This window comes from Falco peregrinus, chromosome Z (genome assembly GCF_023634155.1).
Source record: "Falco peregrinus isolate bFalPer1 chromosome Z, bFalPer1.pri, whole genome shotgun sequence".
In the NCBI taxonomy this organism is placed as follows: domain Eukaryota; kingdom Metazoa; phylum Chordata; class Aves; order Falconiformes; family Falconidae; genus Falco; species Falco peregrinus.
In genome coordinates, this window is record NC_073739.1 from 85,769,635 (window position 1) to 85,795,466 (window position 25,832).

The 25,832-nt window shown below is 44.4% G+C and overlaps 1 long non-coding RNA gene, 1 other non-coding gene and 1 pseudogene across 2 annotated transcripts; 2 read left to right on the forward strand and 1 right to left on the reverse strand.

Annotated features, from left to right (window-relative positions):
• Positions 1-1,644: 1,644 nt before the first annotated feature.
• Positions 1,645-25,832, reverse strand: part of LOC114013710 (endoplasmic reticulum-Golgi intermediate compartment protein 3-like) — a 24,832-nt pseudogene continuing 644 nt past the window's right edge.
• On the forward strand, positions 11,659-13,759 carry LOC114013709 (uncharacterized). Its single transcript, XR_008744727.1, has 2 exons — positions 11,659-11,768; positions 12,775-13,759. It is a non-coding gene; the product is annotated as an uncharacterized LOC114013709 (long non-coding RNA).
• Positions 14,981-15,065, forward strand: LOC114013719 (small nucleolar RNA SNORD45). Its single transcript, XR_003556866.1, has one exon. It is a non-coding gene; the product is annotated as a small nucleolar RNA SNORD45 (small nucleolar RNA).

Below are 25,832 nucleotides of genomic sequence, written 5' to 3' on the forward strand. Positions count from 1 at the left end.
ATAAAGTAAGCAAGCTGAATTGTAAAAAAAATAAAATAAAAAAAAGTCAGTGAAGCTATCAAGGAACTATGTGTATCCTCTAGAACAGGTGTCCTCAAACTATGGCCCACAGGCTGGATACGGCCCCCCAGGGTCCTCAATCCGGCCCCCAGTATTTACAGAACCCCCGCCCGTCCCCCCACCTCCCACCCCCCGCTGGGGGTTGGGGGGGGAAACCAAGCAGCCACAGATAACTTCCTTCCACTTAATCCGCGCACCAGCCCTTGTTTAAAAATTTTGAGGACCTCTGCTCTAGAAATTCAGCTAGCTAACATACCAATGGGTGAGATCTGTACATTTTTCTTGGTGGAAGAATATTTCTGCCCTGTGAGCCCTGAGAATGGCTTTGATAGCAGGGAGAGGCAGTTTCTGTCACTGTGCAGAAGGGTGATGCTTCTGCTTTCCTTGCTGGGTTTGGAAGTGCTGTCAGTGGTGATTGTATGGCTCTACTAAGATCAGTCATTCGAAATGTTGCCACTTGTTATGTATAATTGGTGGCTCTGGTCTGGTGGGAAGCTAGATAGATCTGCCCTTCACACCATGTGACAGGCCATCAAGAATGTGTGTCCAACTGGTTATGCCTTTACTGGTGGCTATAGACAGAAATAGAAAATCAGAGGGCAAGTGCTGCTCCTCACATTTGCTTTTTCCACCTTTTTATAGACTCTGTGAGAGAGAACCTAGACATGTTGGAAGCATCTGAGAATGAAGCAGACATGGCTTTGCCACCTCCGTCAGGATCTCGGAAGGGGAAAATAGCAAGAGAAGCTACCAGAGCCCCAGCAGAATTGGGACAGGGGAGATGGGAGCTCCCAATAGGGTTGGACATTTGGGAATTGTGTGCCAGACAAGTACAGAATAAATGCTACATGTGAAGCAAAGACACTGTAAGGTGAGGACTGTGTTAAGGGCGTGTTTGTATGGGAAAGAGCAGCCTGAGAGCACAACAGGAAAAATGGTTGAACACAAGGATGAAATAAATGAAAGCATAAAGCAAAAGCAAGAAAACAAAAGTAGTAGCTAATGTTTATTTGGAGGGGAGTGTGTGTGTGTAAATCCCAAGCCTTAGGAATAACCTGCAATTTCTGAAAAAACACCCCCAAAAAGGGCAGGATGGGGGGAGAGAAAAAGACTGTGGTCTAGGAGAAACACATAAGAACAGGGAAAGAACCTGGAAAGGGGATGAGGTTTAATGAAACTGAGTTGCCACTAGCAGCAGGGATGTTCAGTGCTAGCCTGTATAAATGTGTGATCTAGTAGTGACACGGCCTCTTCTTCTCATCTCGGTCCCTGTGCTCCCCTAATACATCTGCCTAGTCTAGGCTCTGGTCCTGCCCCATCGCCAGGGTGTTTGTGCTGTGGCCAGGCTGAAGGGTCCCTAGTTTCTGTTGTGCTTGTGGCAGTTCACTATGGTACAAATAATGGATATAAGCTAATCATTAATGTAAGCTATGTTGTCATAGGGACGCTGAGTGGGAGAGGAAATTGACTTATAAAGTAAAGGTTTTCAAAGAAAATATTTACCAAAGAGCTTTCTCTGTTGATGTATTCCATGCCTTGGAAATGGAGAATGACTGTTAAAGAAAAACTAGAATAAAACAAGAATAAGAGAAAAACAACTAAGTGGTTATTGTGCCACATGCACACTATTGCCAAACAAAGAACTTCAAACTTGATGACAAAGCTGTATATAAGCTTGCATGATGAAATCCGAAGCTGGTTAAACACAACTTGGTTTTCATTTATAGTTTAATGCCCGTAATCTGTCCAGCATCATGAAGATCTTGGAGCTGAGCCAAGTTTTATGAGACCGTGGGTGAGTTATAATTTCTGATGGAAACTATGCAAAAAGGGATAGGCTTTCATGCCAAAGCAGACAAAAGTTATGGTTTTGACTGTGTTATGCTTCAAGTTTTGGAATTAAAGTCTAAGCTCAAAGTAAAATAAAACTCGGAGACTTCTGGCCAACAAAAGAAAAAGTTAACTGGAGCCGCTGCTTGCTTGCTTTTGGGTTTGGGTTTTTTTGGGGTTTTTTTGGTGACAGCCTGTAGTCTGCCTTTTGTGGGTTTTTTTTTGTATTTACCATGTTGTCATAAATGAAAATGGAATACAGATTCTGTTCTGCCTTTTGTTTTCTTGTGAACATACATCTGGAGACTTGGCTTCTATAATAAATAAGCCTTAGCAAGTAGGTCTTGCTCTTGGGAATGGTTATATTAATACTGGCTCTGCTCTGGAGGAGGAAGACAGCTCAACTTTTGTTTTCCCGTTGCAGATGTTGTCCTGGAGAAGGCCATGCGTAAGTGCATTTTGAAGCCACTGAAGAGCCATACCGAAGTGATGTTGAAAGAGTTTCATGCTGCAAATGGTGAAGGAAAACCTTCAGCTGGTGCAGCAGAGGAATCCTCAGGAACTGGATGTGTTTGTTCCAACACCAGACTATGTGGATGTTGAAAGTTTGTGACCATGCAGAAAATGTATTCACCTGAAAAGAAAGTCACGCTGCTGCTGAGAGTATGAAAACTGATTTATACTGTTATGGAGAATAACTCAGGTATGGTGCTTCTTGTGGTTCAAGGTCACTGTTTTTCTAAACCTCGGGTTGTGTTTTGCTGGAGGAAATGAGACCGCCTGATTCTGCAGCTTTGTCTCCTTCTCCTGGAGCTCTTGTAGCATCTCCTTGCCCTTTTGAGAGGGATTCTTCCTTTCTGCTTCCTTCCTGATATCTCTGCATCTGGCAGCACATCTTACAAATTCAGTGTGAAGCAGAGTTGTGAAGCAGCTTAAAAAAAACTCCAAACCACCAGCTTTGCTTAACTGTAGGCATTTGAAGTTGGCGTCAGAAAGGCTGTCCTGTAAGCCTAGAATTTGACACTGTTTCTAAATTAGTATTTTCCCTGGAAATCGTAATAAAGGATACACCCAGTATTTAGCTATAGTAATTCAGCAGTGTGTATGCAATATGACAATTACAAGGGCTCTGTGTTAATGGCTGGAGGAAAGCAGCCCCTGATCCAGTGTTTTTGGTTTGCTGTGCCTCTGAATGTTCTCATTTGGACAATTTCTTTGTGTTTTTGCATGAGAAATAACATCTACTTCTACACTGTAGCAGGAGTCCCAAAGTGACCTCGAAACCTAGATGGTGAAATGGAACCACAGACCAGTTAAGACCTGCTTGATTAGTCAGTGTCACAGTTAAAACGCTGTGCTGGATGGCATGAATTCATAGGTGCAGCTCTGTTGCCTGACATCTTATCATACACTGCTGTGGTAGGTCACGAGCTAAGTTGAAGCCATGCTGGTGGTAGTGGGAGATTTTTTTTCTCTAAGCAAATATAAGTTGCTGCACATGGTTGGCAGTTTTCTTTCGAGCACTGAATCTGCAGCTGGCCTCTGTGCCAATCAGGATGCTTGCTTTCTTTTGAGATTTGAGGTGAATGGTGAAAGCTTGTGGCTGTAAAAGACCCCCAGGCACTTTAGCAAGATTTGGGCAGGAGCTTAGACCTGGCTTATTTCAGTGCAAAATCCTGCATTTTAAAATGGATATAGGAATCTTTGCCCAAAGTGCTGTAAACTTTTTTTTTCTCTCCATACTGTACTATCACATTGAGTAAGATATTCCCAACATGCAAAAGAAAAGTACTGAGAGGCTGCTGGTGAACCATTGTACTGAGGGGCTTGAGCTAAGATGCAGCAAATGCTCCTTGGGTTGTCTTGCTTTGTCATGTAAAGTTTTAAAACGTGGCATTGAGTCAGCACCAGTTTCCAGTACCTCCTTTGTCCTGCTGTCTCAGCCAGATAATAGTGTAATACCTGGAGGGTATGCCTTAGCTGATCTAACTTTCAGTATCAGCCCTTCAGTCCTCTGGAGTTTGGCCACAGTTTAAAGTGGCTCCCGATCTTGGTGTTTCAAGTGACCATCACACCACTTCTGCAATGAGCACTGTTTGGCAAGACCCAGAGATCTAGCCACATCGTGTTTTCTAAAGAGAAAGTTTAAATGCGATAAAAGTTAAAGGAACACATAAGGCCTGGGTACAGCAGAGCCTCTGTGTGTTGCGTGCTGTCGTTACTGATGATGCTTCACCAGCTAGTTGGGAATTACGTGAGGCTTTGCTCACTGGTGTTTTTAACCATGCTCCGTCAAGGAAATGTGCAGAGTTTTCATGTAAAATCTAATAGGCTTTTATATGCAGGCTTCTCTGCTGGGTTTCAGACTCAGAAGCTGGTACTTGTGGCTGGATCCTTTCAGAAAGGGGACGTTGTCCATGCACGTATAAAGAAAATGCCCATTGATTTTTCTCTTAGCCAGTGACAGAAGTGTGGGTGGAGGTCAGGCCAGACTGGCGTGGCTGCCTTTTGTGAGTTCACCAGTTGAGCTGACGCCAAGGTGAGCCAAGTCTTTAAATTCCCTTGTGTGCCTCAAGGTCTGCACCATCTGATTTGTGCTCGTTAGAAGTACAGAATGAAGCTGGACCCTGCCCACCAAGTGTCAGATGATGTTCTCTTTGCTGCACATCTGTAACAAGAGGCTCTAGAGTAATACAAACATTCTGGTCAGTAAAGGCAGCAAAATAACACTTTCCTTTCAAACACCGAAACTGGTAAAAAGGTTTGATTTGTCTATCGCTGCCTGTGTTCTCTTTGACCCAGGGAGGCTGTATGGAACTGACTTCTTGCCTGTGTTGACATATGTGCTGGCCCAGGGTGATATGGTGGAGCTGGATACTGAAACTGAATACACGATGGAATTGCTGGATCCATCTTTGCTGCATGGAGAAGGTTATCAACTCACTTCTATTAAAACTGAGTGGAGGGCTGGGGAAGAGGGATTCTTCCTCACCTCGTTTGAGTAGAAACCCTTTTGACAGAGTCCTATAGTCAGCAATGTCGGTAGTGTAACAAAAGAACTTCGCAATTATTTTCACCTTAAAATAAGAGAAGGCTGGTTAGCTTGCAGAGTTACAGCCCCAAGTGACCTGGGAATCTACTGACATATATACTACCTTAGGAGGGAGTATATTGTTTTCAGCCAAGAACGAGGAGACGTCATGACTTAGCAAGCAAACATACGCTGTGCAGGTGCCAAATGTGGTTATCCTTGTGTGCCTGAAAATGTCCTGAGAGTATGTATGGGTCTGCAGCATTCAATTGAGGTGAGACCTGGAATGGGACCTGGGTTAGGTGCTTTGTAAAAACTTCTGGGGGAATTCTTTGCCCCTTTGGGGGAAGTGCTTTTGAGAATGTTGCCCCCCTTAATGATCCTGGCTTATACACAATACTTGCTTCTCACAGAGTATTTTTATGAGGCCTAGGAATATGTTTCTTAAGGCAGTCTTGAACGATGGCTGAAGTCTGCTAAAGGCAAGGAAATCTCCCTCCTTTCTGTCTTCACGGTGGTGGTTTTAACAAAGAGGTATTCTGCAAGCCCTTGGTAGGTCCCCGAATCTATCCGTTTATGAGGAAGTTTCAGAAGTTCTTGTGACCAAGCTCAGCTGTGAGTTTTAAGTATATGTCCCATTTCTGCAATCTCTTGGGTTGCTGAAATTGCTGTATCCTTTTACATGCTGATATGCGTGACAGAACTGTGCCAGGTTTCCTCCGGTTCAGTACTAGTCTGTTCCCTGCTTTGTGTGCAGAGTGCATCGTTCAGGAATCTTAGAACAGAAAATACTTGATGTTGCGACGGAGGGAAGACACAGTCATTCAATATGAGTGATCAGCAGACTTCGTTTATTGTACCTTACAGTCACCTTTTATGCCTTCTTATAATTAGCTCCTACATATTACAAAAGTTAAGCTCATTATTGGTTAGTTGCCTAAATACCAAGCCCGCCCCTAGTTTCTCTTCTGTAGTTACCTGTTCCCACCTGCAACATTCTTTTCCCACCGAAATCTTCCTGTTACTGTGTAACAAGGACAGCCAAAGACAGTGTATTTTTGCTTTACTTCAGATAAGCTGAGAGCGATGTGCATTTTTGTCCAGCCAGCTGGACTATGTCTATGTGACCCTTTTCAGCTAGCCAGTTATCCACAATTCCCCCATTTTTATTTTGGGCGACATAGGCTTGGTTGACCATTTTCAATAACAGCGTTTTAACACAGGAAAATACACAGCCAACTTATAAAATCTCAGTTCAGAAGTATAATTCCTGAAATACTTGAAAAATAAAGTTAGCTTGAAGCTTTAATTTAGATGCTCTTTCTGTTCCAGTGATACAAAAAGTTTAAAAAATTCAAAGGTAATTTTAAAGTTCTGAACATGGACTAATGCAAGCTCAAAACCCAAAAAGAAACCAAACTGATGTTTGACTAGGAATATTTGCAAATATTTTAGTGGAAAATCCCTGACCATTAACAATTTTCTGTCCAAATAACAACTGCCCCTATGCAACCAACCAGTCCATACATTTTCTGAAGAATACCTCATTGATATCAAAGAATTAACAAAGGGGAAAAATTAGTTCTAAGCTATATACATTCATAAGTGTTTTTTTCAATAGTTACATACAGATTTACACACTAAGCCATAATGGCTTGTAGGTGATACACACAAGAAGAGTACGTTGCTTATCTGTCTGAATGTCTATGCTAAATTTGACAACTGTGCCACAAGCCAAGCCTACATGGGTGCTGTGTGTTATGCACGTTCCTTAACAAACAGAAGTATCATAGACAAATTCCCAAGATCTAGTCCCCAACCTAATTATATTATTTTGTAGCCAATTAAGGAAAATAACACAAATGTGCATATCTACATGTGCACACACCTTTTAGTTCAGAACCAATCTGTGATAAAAGGCCTTAGCCTTATGGCATCATCGAATCTTAACGAGTACAGTAATTAAAAATGCAGTCTTAATGTAAGTGCGATTTATGCTGACATTCCCTCAAATGCTACACGTATTTCTCACTCAACTGCCTCAAGTTAAAATAGTAGTATTTGTTAATATGTATTAAAAAATCATTAATTCTCTACAATAGCAGTTGACTTCCATAACACTATGTAAGCAAAAGAGGCTTAAGATGGGTTTTCTGAATACTAACAACTTACTTTAGACTGTCTAAACTCAGGTCTTGAAAGATTTCACTCTGCCAGACATAGAAACACTGTTGCACTCCAGTTGTGATATCCCTTTTCCCAAGTTGTCACATGCACATCTCGCTCAAGCAACATTATTGTCAAAGTTTCTCTCTGCTACATAAAAGCATATTGCACTTGTAGACATAAAAGACAGCACCCTTACTTAGATTATTACCTTATTACCTCATAACTCTTAGTATCTCTGATTTCATCACTTCAAAAATTCACCAGAAGCAGATAAAACCACAGCATCAGACTAAACTACACCTTAACTGCTGATTCAAATAAAGGCATTCTCTTCCACATATGCCTAATGCTTACAAATAATTTTGGCTGGTTTTGATCAAGAAGCTATTATTACAATAATGATAAAAAATAATAATCCCGTTTGCAAAATGCCTTTAAGCCAGCCTCCTAGTCCCAACCAATTTCCACATTCAGAATACAGCATAAATACAGAATACAGAATAAATTATCTCCATCAAGGCAAAAAGGCTTCTTTTTAAACACAGAGATGTTTGCTAGTTCAAAGCAGAAACCCATTTCTTGTAGGTGACATCTGAAGCACTTTTTTTTTTTGGGGGGGGGGGTGTTGGTGGGTTTGTAATGAATTCCGTATTTTTCCTTGAGAAGCTTAAGCTGTTCCACTTGTTTCAGGAGTGTTTCCAACTCTGATTTGTCGAATAGGTCCGTATTTCCCAAATAAATCATACATTTCCTCCGCTGTGATTTTATACGGCAGGTTCCGAATATAAAGGATCCGATTGACCTCTGGGGGCAGCCAGATGTTAGCTCGCTTGGCCGCTTGCATCGCCATGGCGCCGATCGGAGGGGGGGGGGGTGGAGGGGGGGTGCCGCCTTGGAGAGAAACCGCGGCCGGGAAGGGGCCTGCCGGGCTGCGCGCCGCCGCTCGCCCCTGCCGCGGGGGTCCCGGATGCTATCCCATACGCTAATAACCCGAGTAATTCCTTTTTACAATCTATGTCCTGAACGCTCCGCTTTTCTAAAAAGCATATGAGCGAATCATACGTCGCTTGTCTCTCCATACCTTCGTCAGCGCTGTTGCAGCCTTTGCGAGACTTCGGCGACGCGTGGCCGGCGGGACCCTCTGTAGGTGCTCCCGGGCGCGGGGACTGTGCCCTTCCGCCTCCTGCGCTGCTTTCAGGACCGGTACCCGAATCTCCGTCGAACCGTGGCTCGCAGGTTCAGCCCTCTCTAGGGTCCCTGTTCGGGCGCCATTTGTCGCAACGGAGGGAAGACACAGTCCCTCAATATGAGTGATCAGCAGACTTCGTTTATTGTACCTTACAGTCACCTTTTATGCCTTCTTATAATTAGCTCCTACATATTACAAAAGTTAAGCTCATTATTGGTTAGTTGCCTAAATACCAAGCCCGCCCCTAGTTTCTCTTCTATAGTTATCTGTTCCCACCTGCAACATTCTTTTCCCACCGAAATCTTCCTGTTACTGTGTAACAAGAACAGCCAAAGACAGTGTATTTTTGCTTTACTTCAGATAAACTGAGAGCGATGTGCATTTTTGTCCAGCCAGCTGGACTATGTCTATGTGAACCTTTTCAGCTAGCCAGTTATCCACAACTTGAGATGTGAAGCTGGAGATCATTAACACACTTGAAAGGCAGAAATATTTACTGTACTGTTAAGTCGTGCTGTTTTTAATGTAGCAAAAGTAATTCATCTATTGGCTGGCCCTGTCTGTGGCACTAGCTATACTGTACGGTGCAGGAAAAATTGTTTAGTGCTTTGGGGTTGTGTGGTTCAAATGTAAATGTATTGTCCAGTTTGTCTGGTGGGTCTTGCCTGTCTTCCACATACTGAACTTGTCGCAGGGCTGAAAGCAAGAGGATGCTGTCGGTAATACAGAAAACACTACTGTGAGCAAGCATAGAATGCATCTCTGAATGACTCCACAAATAGACTGTGCTGCCTCTTAATTGAGCGCTCCCACTCAAATAGTTTACTTAAAGAGCAAGAGAAATAAATGATAGCATGTCTTTTGTTTCTCCTGGTTGCTGAGGACTGTTGCCTCCTGTTGAGGCTCCTTTTCCTTTGTGAGCTGCAGCTCCTTTTGTACATCGGCAACTGTTGTGGCTGTAATTTGTTCTCCGCTCGTGTAATAAAGGTGAAGTCTGGAGAGCTGTACACACTGCCTCCTGAACTAGTTGGACGTAATGCTGGACATAGGTGAACAAACACAGCCTGCCTTTTAAAAACAAAAGCAAAACCTTTGGGATGCTTCCAGGTATAAATCACACGCTCGCTCATTGCTTTGTTGACACTAAGGGAGTCGCTTTTAAGTTCCTGAAGAGTGGTAGATGGTCTTTTATGTCGTTTAAACAGCTATGTTTATTTGATCCCCACTTGCAGCTCAGGAAGAAAACAAATCACTGTTTGGAAACTGTTTAGAAGAAAACTCATGTTCCAGCTTTGTAAAAACACTCAGGAGTAAAGGAGCGACACTGGTCATTTAAATAACCGGCCACTAACGGGCCCAGAGTTAGGTATTATTGCACCACTTTGATAATATGGAGCCCATGCAACCACTGCATGTCTCTTAGCAGCTGAGAACACACCGTCCAGTATTTTGCAGGCCAGTAAGCTGTTTTTCTTTATATATAAATATTTTGGCCATAGAATGCAGGCACTTTCACGTGTGTATATTTATTAAAAAAAATAATAATAAAGAAATAATTCTTTGTCCTTTTTGACTGTGACCAGTTGGAACTGACATGGTGTTTGTGACCACTCTGAGAAGTTCTTCCCCTGCTGTCCTTCACAGGAGGCTATTACTTGGCAAGCGCTTATGGAGCACTCTTTCTGATCAAGAACTTCCAGGAAGACCAGGCTGCCCAACTGCTGAGTTCAGAAGCTAGGGATACTCTCCGGCAGTGGCACAAGAGGAGGACAACTAACAGAACAATACCTTCAGTTGGTGATTTTCAGGTAGAACTTAGGGCTGAAGAGAAAAAAAACCACAGGGGATGATTGGTTTGTTGGAAATCTCTGTTTGAGTAGTATGATTTGTAATGATTTCCTTGGGTCCGCAAGTGGTGTGAAGCAGTGCTGACAATATGTCTGGCAAATCTGCCTCTGTTTTGAAGTCTTTGCACTTCATAACAGAGTGTGGTTATGATGGTATAAAGGAAACAGTAAATAACAGAGCTTTCCCACTGTCCTTTGTATTTAAGTCGTGCAGAGTGAGGACAGACCGAATCGTATTTTTAGGTTCAGCTTCTTTGTAACATCTTTGAAAACATTTTTGTTGGCTGCCTGCCTTATGAGCTAAACCAAGTCTTAAACCACAAATACCTAGTTAAACATGCACATTGCATAAAAACCCCCATGTAAACCATGCATATGGCCAGTTATACAGCGTGTTCCACCAGTGTGTTTGAGCCAACAGCCCATGAGGCTGAATTTCTTGTACCACACTATTTTGAAGCATATTATATGGTGGCCCTTTGCAGGTCTCTTGCTGTAGCATGCAAAAATGTATTTTCTTGCTCTCACCCTATAGCTGAATGTCATTTTGATTCAAGTATATTTATGCTAAGACAAGTATTTCAGTAAACTGGCTGATATGAGCTCAGTTTCACCAGCATGAGTTTGACAAGACTGTCTGATGCAGTGTATCAGTTAACTTACCATTATTTGGATGATTGCATGCTTTCCTAATTTTGTTAATTACAGAGAATCGCCATGTTTTTGCATATATATAATTGTTCCTTCCAATTGGTTTTTTTCCCCCTCTTTTGGGGGGTTTGGGAAGGTGGGCACAAAATGAGTCTTTGTGGGCACCAGGAAATTATGTGTTTAACTGTAAAGCTTAAAGCGTTTGCTGTACGGAAGGTTTCTCTGTACCCACTGCATCAGTTGCTTATTTAGCAGTGCCTGATGTTTATAAGAGTGCACTGCGGAAGTCTGCGTATTCATTAATGAGCTAACAGTAGCTTGGCTCTGTGTAGAAAGGAGAGGAACTATGAAGAACACACACTCATCCCTGCTTTTATTTTTATTTTCCCTTAAACATCCAGTGTTTCCAGGGCCTTTGCTTTCTCTTGCCATATTGGCAAAGCTTCCCAACCTCTATTCCCCCATAGTCACGAAAAGTCTTCAGTAATTGCTGTGATGGTGAGTTTTGGGCTTCTAGCCCTCCATTCCTTCAGTCGTGAATTCCACCCAGTTAAAAGACTCACGAGAATTGCTTCAAACTTGCATTTGGAAGTCACGCCTCAAACAATGAATTTGTGGAAATCCATTTATTTATTTACACTAACGAAGAAAAAACTGTAATACTGCATCAAAATGAAACTTAGTGGCTGCTGAATCACTGAGTAATAGTGTAGAATCGCTGCTTAAGCCTTTACCATGATCATTGCAATGTTTGTTTGTAGACTGCTTGTTTTTTTGTAAAGTCATGTGGCTGCGTGTGGTGCATTATTGCCAAGGTGCTCCTTAGTGCTCTGATGCTCTGTATGTTCTCAGTAATGGGTAAAGCGGAAGGCTCTGTGGCTGGGGAAGAGTGGCATGGACGTGTTACTGCTCTCTCTGTTGCACCAAATTTCAGCAGCTGGGTTTGGCTGCTAAATTGATGGAACTACTGGGAGAAATTTCAGAAAACTGAGTACCATGCTTATCTTTAATCTTCTAAAAGTAACGTTTCAACTGACATGGCTTGGGTATTTGACTTGCATGAAAGAGACCCAGAATTTTGCTTTAAGTAGTGTTCTGATTCACTGAGGATTCCCTGTAATTAGAGAACAAGACTAAAAATGTCGTGTGGTGGTGTAAGATCTCAGGCTTTCTATGAAAGCTAACTTGCCAGAATGAGTAGGGCGTAGCCTGAATTCCAATGGAGATACTGTATAAAAAAAGGTCCTTGTCTTGACAGCAAAAGAGTTTCATGGAATGTCAACACTTTCCCATAGGGCCTCCAGCATGCTTGTTCAGTAATCGTGGGCCTTTTTGCAGTTCCTGCAAGCAGCCTTGGGACCAATTCTGTATGGCAGACAGTACCTTAGCTTACTTTCTATGTCATGCTTGGCTGCTTGTACCTGCTGAAAATTTAATTGAGCATCAAATGAACACACAGGGAAATGTCCTGAACTCATGGTGGTAGGGCAACCCCATTCTAATTAGTAAAACTGGAAAATAGTACATTTTGAAGAATCTGCCTTGTGAGAAGGGCTGCCTTGTGTTAGCCAACTAAACTTTGTGACCCATTCTGCCACTGCCCCCACCACACACGTTGAAGGAGGCAGTCCCTAAGCCAATGCAATCAAAAACGTGGATTGTTAATTTTTTTTTTAAATAAAAAAAGTTTTTTACGTATATGAGACCTGTATGAGAGCTTAGCTTGGCCTGTTTGAATTTCTCTTCAGAAGTCTGAACCCACGGGCTAGTATAAAAGGATGGTTATGTGACAAAAATTGAATAAAATCTGAGTTTATAGTGGATTTCTCCCTTGGGAAAGAAGTGCATCTGTTACTGCAGTGTGAAAGGTGTTTAATTAGCATATAACATCATCAGACCTGCTCTTGGTCTGATTACAAGTTATTGGTTATTTAGCAATACATTCACTTGCTGTTTCTTACTGTGTTTTTTGTTTGGTTTTATGTTTCCAAAGAAAGGGTGGATTTTTCATCAATTTCTTTGAGAGAGTATCAAATCAGGTTGCAGTAAATATGTATAAGCAGCTCGGCTACAGTGTGTACCAGACAGTATTGGAGCGTTACTCTGCTAGCAGTGGAGAGCCAGATGAAGATGCTTACAGTAAGTGGTTGTTGTGCCTTAAGTTGAATGGAAAGGTTCTTGTGTTGAGGGTTCCTGGGCCTGTTTGTATTTTTTTTAAATATGAAACAAGTTCAGATAGCCATTGATGAATGGGATTCTGTATACTGCTTTAGATAGCTTTTCCTACTGAAAAGTACATCAGTTATGAAACTTAATTGCAGGAAACAGAATGAATCTGTGTGAGGTGAAGTTCAGGTTGGATGTTAGGAAAATCTTATCCACTGACAGGGCGTTCCATCAGGGCACCAAACCTGTCAAGAGCTCAGGAAGCATCTGGATGATGCTTTTAGTCATATGGTTTAGTTTTAGGTAGTCCTGCGAGAAGCATGGAGTTGGACTTGGTGATCCTTATGGGTCACTTGCAACTCAAGATATTCTAGGAATCTAGGAAATCCTCTCAAAAAATGATCTTAATGTAACAGAGAAGTCACTTAATATGGCTTTGTGCAATGACTGTCTTCTATAATAGCATTATTTTCTTTTGCCATAGATATGAGGAAAGCTCTTTCCAGAGATATAGAGAAGAAATCAATTATACCTCTGCCTCATCCTGTGAGACCAGAAGACACTGAGTAACTGAAAACTGATTCTCAGACAACCTAGTAAGAGTGTTGGTTTCCTTCTCCCCAAAGCCCCCAAGAACTTACAGATGACAAATATTAGGCTCAATGTTTTTCACCATGAAATACCAAAAAGCAATATTGAGAAGCTTACCAGCGCTGCTTCTGTTGGTATTGGCTGCATATTCGTGCTCTTACCCTATTGTTCTTCCTTTCAAACCATGACACTTTGGAGACTATTAAAATGGAATTGCCTCCTGTATGGTGTTGTCATGGTTTTCCTTCTTGTCCACAAAACAGTCCCCTCGCTTTGTCACTCTCACGGAGCCCTGCTCCCAAACTGAAAATGTCTGGCCACTGCTCCCACACAGAAGGTGCCAGGAAGGAGTTCTGTTGCTGGCTCTCACCTTCCCTTTGTGGCCATATAACTGCTGCACCAAAACTTGGGCTATGTTCTTCCTGAGCCACAAAACCAGAAATCGGGTATATCAAAATATATTCTCCAGAACTCAAGAGGTCTCCCTTTCTCCGTGCCTTTTACTTACCTCATTCCCTAATTTAATTCTTGGATCCATCTATCCCTTCACTGTCTGTCTGGACGTCATGGATGCTGTTACTTGGAGGCATTGACCAGGCACTTAGTTCCAACACAGGTTTCTGTCACTGTCTTCCCTGGAATTTCTTGGAGAAGAGTGTAGAGGAGTGAAGGCAGAGGGTTGATGAGCATTGATAATATGCAGCTATGGCCTTGCCACCAAGGCAGTGGGTTGATTGACACGGACAATGTGTAGCTGTAGCTCGTTCCTGCTAAGTAGTTAAATAGCCCTGAGGAGTGTGGGAGAGGGGGTTGGATGGGGGTGGAGTGGTGTGAGCTCTGGAGGAAGGACAAACAGCATGGACAGTAGAATCTGTCTGACCATAAAAGCCTTGTTGCAGCCTGATAGCTTGCTTGTGCTGCAACAGTGGGTGCCCTGTGTGAGGCTGACTGAGTTGGGCTCTGACTACAACAACCGGCGCCCAATGTAGCTGAGACAAGTGGGAGAAACTGCACCCCATAACAGACATGGTGAGAGGTGAGCCCTTGCAACTAATCAATATGGGTGTATTGCGAGATTTGTTTTACATCTTAACTCAAATCACAACTGAAGAGGATGTGTATTACTTGGGCTTGTAACAATCTCCAGCCAGGGTTTTTTGTTTTATTTCAGTCCTGGACATGCAGGGTTTTACTGCTATTCTGGTTTTGCCCTTCTCCTTAAGTGCCCAGTGAAGTTTGCTCTAGCATCAGTCAAGGCAGTTAATGTTCTCTTGTTCATCTGTTGTGTTTTTAGCACCAGTTTCTATAGGCAGAAGGGGTCCATCTGAGATCTTTGAGTCACTGTGTCATGCCATTCTGGTTTTTCCATTGGCAAACTGCTGCTGTAATTCCCTAAGGGGCTTCCTTGGGTCAGGAGGTAGTGGATGGGAGCAGGTTGCCACCCTGGGTCCGTGGTGAGTGTGGGCATGTATCATCTGACCTAGAGTTGATGTCTGTCACCACTTTAGCTCTAGAATTACTCAGAGACCAGGGACCCATGAATCACCTGGGACAGAGTCAGGTGATGGATTTGCAGAACTGACAGGACCAAAGGAAACTCCTAAAAACTTCAGACATTGACTAATGATCTGATAAGCATATATAAGCTGTGCAGTATCGCTTGGTTCTCTGCCATTCACTGTGGTGGTGGCCCAGCTCTGAGTTGTGACTAAAGCAAGCCCAGTGGTACCCGCATCTGTGTAAATTTCTCCTTTAACAACAGCAATTGCTGGGGCTTATCTGTAGGACCACACCATCCACCGCCCTCCCCTGCACCTTGTGCCCTGAGTTCCCCATGCTGCTGGCTCTTCCTCGGTAAATGGGGTGGGGGCAGGGACAAAAAGAACCACCCGACTGTTAAAGCTGTCAGATGCAAATTATTTAACCGCTCGAGCCACGCGGGTGCTTTTTGGTACGGAGGCAACGGGTAATAGTGGCTGGGCTGCGAGTGGGCAAAGGGCAGAACGAAGTGAACCTGAACCCTGCAGCCGCAGCAAGCAGTTCCCGTGGCCGGCTGGTGCGAACTAGGCCGAGATCCCGGCCGGTGCTCAGCACACGGTTGGTGGAGCGCTGCTGCCACCTGGAGGCCACGTGTCGGTGCTGCAGCCCCGGGACAAACGCAGCCTGAGGGTGCTCGCTGCTGCAACAGCCCCACCCCTAGCGAGAAGCCCCCCAACCTGGAGACCGCGGGGGTGTGGAGCGGCTGCGCCCCTCTACGGTTTCAATTCCCTCTCGCTTGGCAATGACACGGGTCTGCCCTTGCAGGCCTCAAAGCTGCATGCCTCTGCGCCGGGCTGCTTCTGCACATGCGGGGCTCGAGCCCCCTACGCGAAGGCATCAGGCCAGTTCTGTGCATGCGCTGCCCTTAGGTTGCCCGTAATGCTACTGCGCATCCGCCATGAAGGGAGTAACAGCGGGCCTGCAGAAAGGGACTTGGGGGTACCGGTGGGTCAAAAAATGGACACGAGCCAGCAACCTGTGCTCGTAGGGCAGAAAGCTGACCATATCCTGGGCTGCATCCACAGAAGCATGACCAGCATGTCGAGGGAAGCGATTCTGTCCCTCTGATCTCGTGAGACCCACCTGGAGTACTGCATCTGGCTCTGGAGTCCTTGGCAAAGCAGGTCCAGAGGAGAGCCACAAAAATGATGAGAGGGCTGGAACATCTTTCCTAAGACAGGCTGAGAGAATTGGGGTTGTGCAGCCCGGAGAAGAGGCTCTGGGGAGACCTTATTGTGGTCTTTCAGTACTTAAAGGGGGCTTATAAGAAAGATGGGGACAAACGTTTTAGTGGGGCCTGCAGCAATAGGACAAGGCTTAGTGGTTTTAAACTGAAAGAGGGTAGATTCAGACTAGACAGAAGAAATTTTTTGTGATGAGGGTGGTGAAACACTGGTAGAAGTTGCCCAGAGACGTGGCAGATGCCTCGTGCCAGGGAACATTCAAGGTCAGGTTGGACAGGGCTGTAAGCAGCCTGATCTACTTGAAGATGCCCCTGCTTCCTGCAGTGGGGCTGGACTAGGGGGCCTTTAAAGGTCCCTTCTGACACAAACCATTCCGTGATTCTGTAAACTGCCAGTGTCATTCTGGCCGCTGTGTGTTTATATATACTTGAAGAAGTCAAAGTCCTTCACAACTGAAATTTTACTCTGAGAGTTCTGAATTGCCTTGAAATTCTCAAGAGCTTTTCTCCAAAATATCCCTTCCAGAGATACTGATATTCAGATCCTGGACCGAACACCGTACCTGAGATTGTTTTACAGCAGGGCAGCAAAGTTTTGTAGAACAAGTGAGGCCGAGAGACTGCCCAGACACATTCTCCTCCATGTTCTCCCACACCCATGTGGCAGCACCTTCAGAAAACACTTTTCTATTCGTTCCCGATAGTTCCAAACCTCTCTAACAAGATTTTACCAATGTCCTCCCCCCTGAAGCAGTGCTGCTGTTACCACAGATAGCAATGCAAAGATGTTCAAAGGAAATGGTCAGAAACACTTGGAAGCTAAAGGTCACAATAAGCAGGAAAAGAAAATATTTTACCATGTACATGAGACTGTTGGAAACTTTTTGCCGGTGCAAAGTGGGAATTTTCAGCTACCTGCAGGAGACAGTAATCTTTCATTAAAAGGCCTGAATCTATATAAACAAAGCAGTCATACCGGCGGTTGGATTTTCAAATTTTTGTTTGAATAAGAGAGACAATAAGCAACTCATTGTCATGGGTGACAATACCAGCAAATATTGTCCTAAAAGAGATATGAATTTCCCCTCTTCCTCACAGGCAGTCATGTGGAAAGCCATAATCACATACCGATGTTGACAGTAACTGTTTTATGCAGAGTATTTTAGCGGACATAAAAATGGGAAGAAGAAGGAATAAAGTCTACTGGGAGAGAACTAACTGCTCCTGTAGGAAATATCAAAAGGTATCACAAGGTATCACAGAAACGGAGTGGAGAAAGTAACTGGGAGGGTGAGCAGGCAGGGTAAGAAAACCCTTAATACAATAAACAAGAGTGGTCCTATGTATGCATCCATGAAAACAAGCTGTGTTCAAAAATAAAGCACTAAACCCACCTACCACCAAAAAAACCCCCGCACTCCAAAATCCCCCAAAAGACAAAGGTTATTAAAATTTTAACCTTGAACATGAAAAGGATATGGATATTAGATGCCAGCCCTCCATGACACTCGCTAGCAATCATACACACCCTCCCCTGGAAGATTTCAATGCATCAAGCTCACATGCTACATTACACCTTTGAATGTCTGTGCAAACCTATCGCATATGTTAACTGTGGATGCGATGAGAATGGAGATGTGCAAAAGTCCAAGTGCCTAACAAGGCCCCCAGAAATTTCCCTAGTGACACCCACCCTTGGACCCTTGCTACCCACAGCACTCCCCTTTGAATCTTTCCTGCTCACCACACTTTGTGGCAAAGGGTCCTATAATGGTTCAGCACCCATGATGATGCTCAAGACACGATGTCTGGCTTCATGAGCGAAATGGTGGGGTGTGTTTGGTTTTGGGTTTGTTTTTCAGAAATAAAGAATGTTGTCTCCAGGAATAGTACACAAAGATGTAAAAAACCCTCCAGATTTTGAAATAAAGTAGTAAAAAAAATTACCCTGGGCCTGACTGCTAGAATGTACTTGGGTACGTAACCTGCACATCCCAGTGTTTTGAGCTCGGTAACCTGCCAAATGACAGGGTAGTTACATAGTCATCTGGCGTATCTTGTACTACATTTTCATACACCAGTTGCAAACAACATCTCTTTAAGCATCTTCAACCTTGACAACTCCAATAGTCTTGCTTCCACTGGTTTTCTAAAGAAGGGAACATTTCACTCCCTCCAGCACCTCTGCTGACAAGTTGTTGGTTACTGTTATCTCCAGCACCCACCGGTGGTCTGTTTTGAGACTAGAAGGGCAGGTGGGACTACCTCGCCGCAAAGAAGCTGCCTCTTCCCCTCCAGAAACCTCGGTAAAAAGACTCACTAGCTAGATGGTAGAAAAAGCTAAGCTTCTCCAGCCAGCCCATGTCATGAAACAGGGAATTTGCCCCTTCCCACCCTTTTCCTGACCCTCCTACTGAACCCCTCTACAGGCACAAGTACCTTGCTGAGCCCAGGGGTTATTACAGTCCTGTGAACACTTAAAGTTGGAAAAAAGAGCAGAGTGCCCCGACTGTGCCTTCTGACGCTCATCACCACCATGCAGCAGGCTCACGGCAAAACCCATCTCTCACCTTGTTGACCTCCAGGAAACCGTACGCTCGGCAGCCCTCGTTCTTCTGCTCTTCCATTTTCTGGCTAAATCCTTCCCTCTTGCACTGCTCTACGCTATCCGGGTTCTCAAAGGCCCAGCCTCGTCACCTGTATGCTTCTCTGACATCGTCACAAGTATTGCAGCACCTGCAAGAGCACAAACATCATCTTTACAGCGATAAAGAGACACTCCAGCTCAGGACCCAAATCCCCAGTGGATTTTGTTTCAAAGCGGCAAACTTCAGGAACTGGACACTGAAAGGTGGTCTAATGCTCCTGAAGGAGCTTGAGTTTCCTGATGTACTTTTTGAGATTTTGGCACGAGGACGCAAGCTGTTTTAATGCAGCGCTTAATTCTGAAGAGGGCTTTAGCTGTCCATTCAGACAGCCAAGTCCATCCTTGGCAAATAAATTTGCCGCAGAAATGACATTTGTTTCTGTGGGAAGTCTCCCACAGTTCTGAGCAGCTTGGAACTTCCCCATGTGAACACAGCATCTACCTGTTTCTATTCCTCCCTTCCTCCGTTTTTAGGGAAAGACTGCCAACATCGGAGGCAAGGTTAATGGCAAACTTTCTTCATTCCTCTTCTACCTCTGGACTCACCAGAGTCTCTGTCACGCTCACCAGAAAAAACAATTGTCTGTCTCTGTTCCATGTTGTGCTGGACAAAACAAAAAGTTGAAGGCTGGAATTATGAATCCCTCAAGATGGAAACATCTCTGGGGAAGGATGCAACTCGACAGATGTGACAAACTAAATTACTACAGAGACAATAATAGCAAAGGATAGTCCAGAACCTGTGGACTATCACGAATCCATTCTTACACAAATTTGCAGGTAGAAGGAATGAGAAACACCGAATGACACCCATCATTTGTCTGAGTGATGGGTGTCTGGTCTTTGCTCCCATAAGGATGCAAAGCCTGCAGCAGAAACGAGAAGGCAAAGCCATAACTGGGTTTTATTCCGAGACAGCTCACAGAACAGTGAAATAATTTACACAGCTCCCCTCTGGACACCAAATAATCCCAGAAAAGGTTCTGTTTGCTAAGATACAATCTTTGTGCTACTGCCCTTAAACAGGCACGCAGACAAAACAGACAACCTAACTGTGCACGCTCTTAACAATCGTGAGCGCAGCACAGGCGTACGATAACACAACAGCTCTCACCATTCTCTGAACAGGTGCTCAGGAGGATTTCACTGTACGGACCTTCACAGACATTTTGGAAAAAAACCTCCAACACATATGCCACATTAACTGTATCGATTCAAGCACTAAGAAGATGTGAAGGTTACCGAATGTCCTCTGACTCTGCCCCGTAACAGCTTTCACAGCGATCGGCATCCAAAGCATTTGGACCAAACACCTTTTCTTCTTCTTTCCCCAGTTCTAAGACAAAAGAGGATTCATAGTGACGAGGCACGTCTAGAAACACCACCTTGTACTTCTGCTCTACGCACAGAAACTGTTGTACACGTTAAGGAAATGATTTTGTATCAGAATCTGCGCATCCTGCACCCGAAGCTCACCTGAAAGAATGCACAGGGCGTGTTGAGCTGCAAAATAAGATCAACAAGCAGAGTAGCGTTTGCCATCTGAAGAACATCCTCCATAGAAAGAACCAGCCACCTGTAAGCCTTGCCAGAGTGCCAATCAGATGTTACTTGCACAAAGGCTTTGTTTAAACTTTGTCTAAAGCAGACCCAAACAGCAAATTGCGACCGATACAGGACCTGTTACACAAATAACATTTTAAATAGCAGACAGCAGCGCATAGCACATAATCCTGTCCCAAGATATGTAGGGAACACAGTTATATATTGCTGTGAAACTAAATCACATTGGGAATCTCCCAAGTGGAAAACTGACACTCAGCTCTCCAGTACAACGATGCTGACAATGCACACACATTAACCACTGGCTTACTAGAAATCTCCAAGGAATTTCTATCTTTGTCATGATTTTACAATTCTGCAAGTGTCTGTGCCACCTGTGTGTCGAATGCGCAGCCACAGTACAGCTGGGGCACAAACTCAGAGTTTTATGTTCTTAAATGCAGAAGGCTGCAGAGGGACTCTTAACAGAGGAGATGAGAGCTGGTGACAGCTGAAACCTGCCAAAGGGCAAGACATGCCTCCAGGAAACTCAAACAGGACCTTTGTTTTCCCAAAACCCAAAACAAATGCGAAAGGTCTGTAAACTTTGGAGTTTGGAATAAGTGAGCCAAGGAACTGCATGTCTAAAATTTCCAGAAACATGGGTTCTTATTGGAAGAGGCCCCTTAAAACCAGGCTGTTTCACTCACAAACCCTGAAGGACAGGACCAAGTCTGCTGGATTACAAAAGCCCTCTAATGATCACTGTCTAGGCACCGCTGCACTACCCTCTTACGAGCCTCGAAAAGGTGGCTTCTTGGATAACTAAGGCCGGGGCAGGTGATAAGTCAGACACTGCTGAGGGGACAAAATGTTATCGGGACCCTCTTTGTTGAGATTGGGAGGTATAACAGGTGGACAGAAGTGAGTATTTAAGACATCTGTATTAGCCACAGAAAAAAAGAGATTTTAATTAGGAAGTATGAAATATGCATGAAAATCAATCGTTAACCTCACTTTATGGTAGTTATGATCAAACAAATAAAAAATTTTAGAAAAATATACCCATTCTTAAACCACTGTATGAGACTTACTTTCTACAGCTTACAGCATTCAAACAAGTTGAGAGTACAATTAAGAATTCAACCAGTACGGGTTTTGATCCTGTAATTACACTAAAGGTTAGCGTCAGGAAGAATGCAGCTTAATAATTCCTACGCTTTGTCAAAGCCATGATTCCTGCCATTTGAAGAACACCTGTACAACACACGGAGTCTTTCAAGATACAGCAGCTAGTAACAGCGTTCTGAATGTAATCGGTAGCTGCCTGTCGAGCTGTCTCAGAGAGCACCCAGAGGTACTGCACACAGCTTAGATACTATAAAGAAACTGCAGTACATAAAACCCCACATGCAAAGTTTTGTGCTGTTAACATGGTCCTCGACTTGCATGCAGATATGACACATGACGCTGGAAAACTCGGTCCATGTTAAAAGGAAACGAAACAGTAAATAAAAATAAAAAAAATTCAATCCTCTATCGCCATCCAGTGGAAATTAATGAGATGACATCCCAGCACAGAATGCAACCTACCATAGAAATCATTAAGCTATTAACTATTTGAATGTAACTATGATCAGGAAAAGCCTCCACATACTACTCCATAATATTTAGGTATGCTTTACTAAATTTAAGGTTAATGTTAAATAAAATGTATTTTTAACTAAGAAATTTAAAGTGCCGAAGCAGCTAAGTGGCAGAACCAGGCCCCGTCCCTGGCATAGCCCTAATCCAAGGCTGGTTTAAAACCCAGTCCAGTTAATCAGTGGGAGAACAGAGAAGCAACAGATGATCAATCTGTGGACACAGGTGCTTTCAGAAACACAGGCGGTTTTGGAAAAATTGGTGCATGTGAATAGGAACTGCTCTTTCAAAGACTAAGCGCGCTTGAAGGAGCGTGTGAGTTAAAGCAGGCAGAAAGAAGATCACGATCCAAGGAGGAGCTTGGAACCGAGGCAGAGACTGGAACCAAGCAGGTGAATCAACTGGGACATAGTCAGGTGATGGATTCACAGAACTCACAGGACCAAAAGAAACTCCTAAAAACTTCAGACATTGACTAATGATCTGATAAGCATATCTAACCTACGCTGTATCCCTTGGTTCTCTGTCACCCACTGGGGTGGTGGCCCAGCTCTGAGTCATGACTAAAGCAAGCCCAGCGGTAACCACGTCTGTGTGGATTTTTCCTTTACCAGACAATACTGCTATGGTTGCCATTTAAATAACTGACTGAACATCAAGTGTTACTAACAGAAACTGATAATCATAGAGTTTCACAAAGGTGGGTGGACACTTCCAATCTAACTTGCCACACATGTGGTGGAAATCAAACTAGCCATATCCTTTTTCCAGACAGCAGAAGAAATTGCTCGTTGCATGCAATGCAATGTGATCGCTTTCAAAATGCCTCTCGTGGATGAGACTGTTTGCTCCCTGCAAGTTTCTCTTCCTCTCCATTGATAATATAATGAGCGAGAGCAACCGGTTCAGACCTAGTAATCCCAGTGGAGGCTGGCAACACAAGTAAGGCAGAAGGCCCATATGTGGAAACAGAGAATTGGGTACAAAAAAGCGGGGTTTGACCCCAGACATTACATTTGTCACGCCACAGCCTCCGAATACAGAAAGGCTGCTAAATGACACAACAGTAAGAATGCTATCACCTCACTTCTGTGACACCAGGAGAAGGTCTCATACCTACTCACTGTTCAGTTCTTGGCTTAGTTTAGCCTTTCAGCTTTAAGAACAGAAAAGCTAAATCTGAGTTACAACAAATCAGCAAGTTTAGTTCATGCCAATACACAAAACGACACTATCTCCCAGAACAGATAACAAGGACCTCACGTTTTAGAAAGACCAAGTCTTGCAGTATTACCGTTAGACTGCAACACTACCAGAATTGTTCCCGGTTTGTATTGAACTAGAACAGTAAGCCATAACACGTCAAAAAATACAGAGGAGAGGTTTATGTAGCCAAGGACCACTTACTCCAACTTGTAACTGATAAATCAACTGAAATCTATTAATCAGGTATGCATTAACACACACAAAGCAAACATAGTAAGACACAAGTTTAGGCTTAAGGGTCAAGTCAGCGGAGCCTTCCCTGGAGAGAGGCTCTTTCCTCTAACCAGCTCGTCCCGTTTCTCAGCCTCCTAGGATTTAAAAATGCAACCAAAGTCAAGTTTTGCCAGAGCAGCTGCTTGATTTCTAGTAGAAAAAGCCTATTCACTCAGCAGCTTTGCTCCTGAAATGCATCAATGAGTCCTTGTCCCAATTTCAGAGGGACCAGGCAAAGACTTGCCTCGCAAAAGTACCGAGTATAATGTATATACACACACCCAGAAGCTTGTCTGATCTGCCAGTGTAATACTTGCGTCCTATAAACTTTTCAATAGTTTGTGGTGTTTAAAACGCTGTGAATTCAGCCGTCCCTTGTTCCCATGAATCTCATAGCAGGCATTCGGTAATGGAAAGACTATGAGAGCATCCATCCAAGAATGGCAGAATAGCATCTTACCGTGTCTCTCTGCTTCTGGAGTCACACGATTGGCAGCTTTATCCAAGCGTTGTTTAAACGGCTTGTGCTCTACGTCCTGCTGAGGCTCTCCTGCTCCGTCCATGGCATCGATGCTCAAATCTGAAAGCAGCGAGCAAGGAAAGCGGTCTATGAACACACGTTTGTTATGGCCTGTGGCAAGCTGAGGAAGTGAAAAGACAGAATCTTTCAGCCAGCAGGGCAAGAAAGTGCCAAACCGAGAGAGCATGTACAGCTAGTGTCAAGTGACCGACAGGGAATAAAACACACGGTGCAGCACGCTAAACGGCCCTCCCAGGTACGGGGTCTGGTTTGGTGTTCAAGAAGGACAGTTTCCAACTTCCAAGAAAGCGTTACCCTGAAAGGTAGACGCGTTTAAGGCAAAAAGCCAAAAGCAAACCCCTCAAAGCCCAGAACCATTCTCAGGAACACAGGAGTTAAGCCTAAAATTGGTTGAAAACTGCCTCCTACCTCTTCCCCTACCACCTTTCCCCCTTCAACATCAGCACATTTCCTGGTGATCCCTTTTCACAAAAAACATTGAGGTCTGTCATATCAGCTTGGTACCAAAGCACCACGATGCGCTTGCCGGCTGCATGCTCTCTCACAAGGCTGACAGCTTCTCTGCACGCAACAGCCGAGGCCCTGTGAAAGGGGAGGAAGGCAAACACCGATAACATCTCGCAGGGGTAAGGAGGAAGTCAGGATGCACTTCAGTCAGAGCCCAACGCCTTACCCAAAGGAATTACCACAGCAGAACAAGAGGCAGGAGCGATCAGTAGAAAGGCAGAAAACACGCACGGCAGCGATACCCACGTCAGACTTGCAGGACGCTTCCAGTCGCTTCACCCCGCAGCTTTGTTTTGAATTTAGTTAAAAGGTAATCACACTCTTAACGCTCATTCTGCTTTTAATAGCTGCTGGAGAAAGGCTAACACGTGGCATTGGCATTACAGTCGAAATTCCAGTATAAAAATCACGGCAAAGCTGTGCTTTGTCAAGCGACTTTCAAAGCAGGCTCTGGAGCCTTTCAACGAGACAGTCAAATCTGGAGTCCCAAGGGAACTCTGTGCCAGCTCCATCAGTACATCTGAGCTCTCTGACAAAGTACACCGCCATACAGAAACGTAAGTGGGTTTATACCTCGGGCTCATTTACAATCTAGAAAAATAATACTGCCCGACCGGACGCGCTGCTTCAAGCGCCTAGCAGGCCTGGCTGCGTAACCACGAGGGACCGACAATTCCTCCCCGGCCATTGCCCGAGCCGCAGCGCAGCACTCGGAAGCAGCGGGCACACGGAGCCTCGCGGGCCCTCGGCAAGTACAAAGGTTATCCCTCCGTAGTCAGCAGTCCAACTCACAAGCACAAGGCACACGTGGAAAAGTAACATCTCGACCGACCTTCGGTTCCGCTCCCCTTGATTTGTCAATGTACAATTCCAGACGAACCTAGGGACAAAGGAAAAGCAAAAGACCCGTGTTTCACTGGGAAGCAAATCAAATGGCCTCTTCCCCTCGGCTGCTCCGGACCCGGAGCTGACTGTCACGACACAAGATCAGCCAGACACCTGAGTAGCTGCTGCCTCCCAGCCCATCCCGGTGGTTAAACGCTTGCGGAGAAATCAGCAGTTGGGGGCGACGGGTGGGGATTCTGCTACCGGCTTTCTTTTCTTGCCTTTGCCCGCTCCCAGGGGCGGGAAGAGGCTCCTGAGCCACCCCCCCCCGCGACAGCGTTACCGCAGGCCCCGAGGCAGCCTCTGCGGCCCGCGGGGGCCGGCAGCCCCA